Below are 996 nucleotides of genomic sequence, written 5' to 3' on the forward strand. Positions count from 1 at the left end.
CCAGGAAGGCTCCTGTGAACTGGGGATGAAATACCTATGAGAAAAACATACATTGATGCAGAAACTAAAATGAGGAAAGAATAAGGATATCAAAGAGGAAATTACTCAACAACATGTTTTTAAAATGACACATCTTCACATGCATATTAGTTTGTCCTAATAGGTGAACCAAAGGGTCAAGAGACCACTAGTGTGAGAGTTTAAGGCAGAAGCTTCAGGTTCTGTAATCACTGGTTTTTGTAATTAACTTTCCCCGTTTTGAGTACGATGTTCTGTAGTCCCCCTTGCTCACAATGGGATAATTGGGGAGGGAAAGGCATACAAAATTCAGTTCTGTAATATCCTGGATCTTGTGAGATTCATCCAAACAATATGTCTCAGAAAATATAAGAGATCTTTACAAACAAAACATGCACTAGACATTGAAATGAAAATTACTAAATGAATTAGTGTACAGTAACATTCAAAAACTGCTCTGCTGTTTCCCCCACAATAATTTTAGTCTTTTGGAGTTTTAACAATGAGAACCAATGGCCAATTGTCTTATATCATATTTACCACTAATAAGGGGCACTTTTTTTTTTTCTTTCAGGTTTTACTGTATTTGACTTGGTAGTGAAATGACACTTCCTCTTGACAAACAGACAAGATAGACCCTTTAGTTAATTGGTGGGCAGGGAGAGTAAGATTTTGCCTGGTATCACAAGGGAGGAAAAGTGCATTTACTCCTCGTGGTTTCTTTTGAACTCTTTCTTGTCAATTTATTTTGTATTTTGCTCAGAGTTTTAGTGAAGAAATAATACAATAGATAGAATATAGTATATAATATGACACAATGTAGTATAATAGTTTGGCTATTTCTGTCCTTTATGTTAGTCCCATGATGGGCAAGACTGGCTGAAAGAAACTATTGGATGACTGTTCTGTTGAGGGGGCCACCCAAATCCAATTCGCTGTATTGTGAACGGTTGAGGAATTCTTGTAGAATTTCTCTTT

General features: G+C 35.9%; 1 long non-coding RNA gene across 1 annotated transcript in view; it reads left to right on the top strand.

Annotated features, from left to right (window-relative positions):
* Positions 1-996, top strand: part of LOC102481157 (uncharacterized) — a 75,243-nt gene that overhangs the window by 3,337 nt on the left and 70,910 nt on the right. The gene's annotated exons all lie outside the window — the stretch shown is intronic.

Source organism: Tupaia chinensis, unplaced genomic scaffold, assembly GCF_000334495.1.
Source record: "Tupaia chinensis unplaced genomic scaffold, TupChi_1.0 Scaffold146687_1, whole genome shotgun sequence".
Lineage (NCBI taxonomy): Eukaryota > Metazoa > Chordata > Mammalia > Scandentia > Tupaiidae > Tupaia > Tupaia belangeri.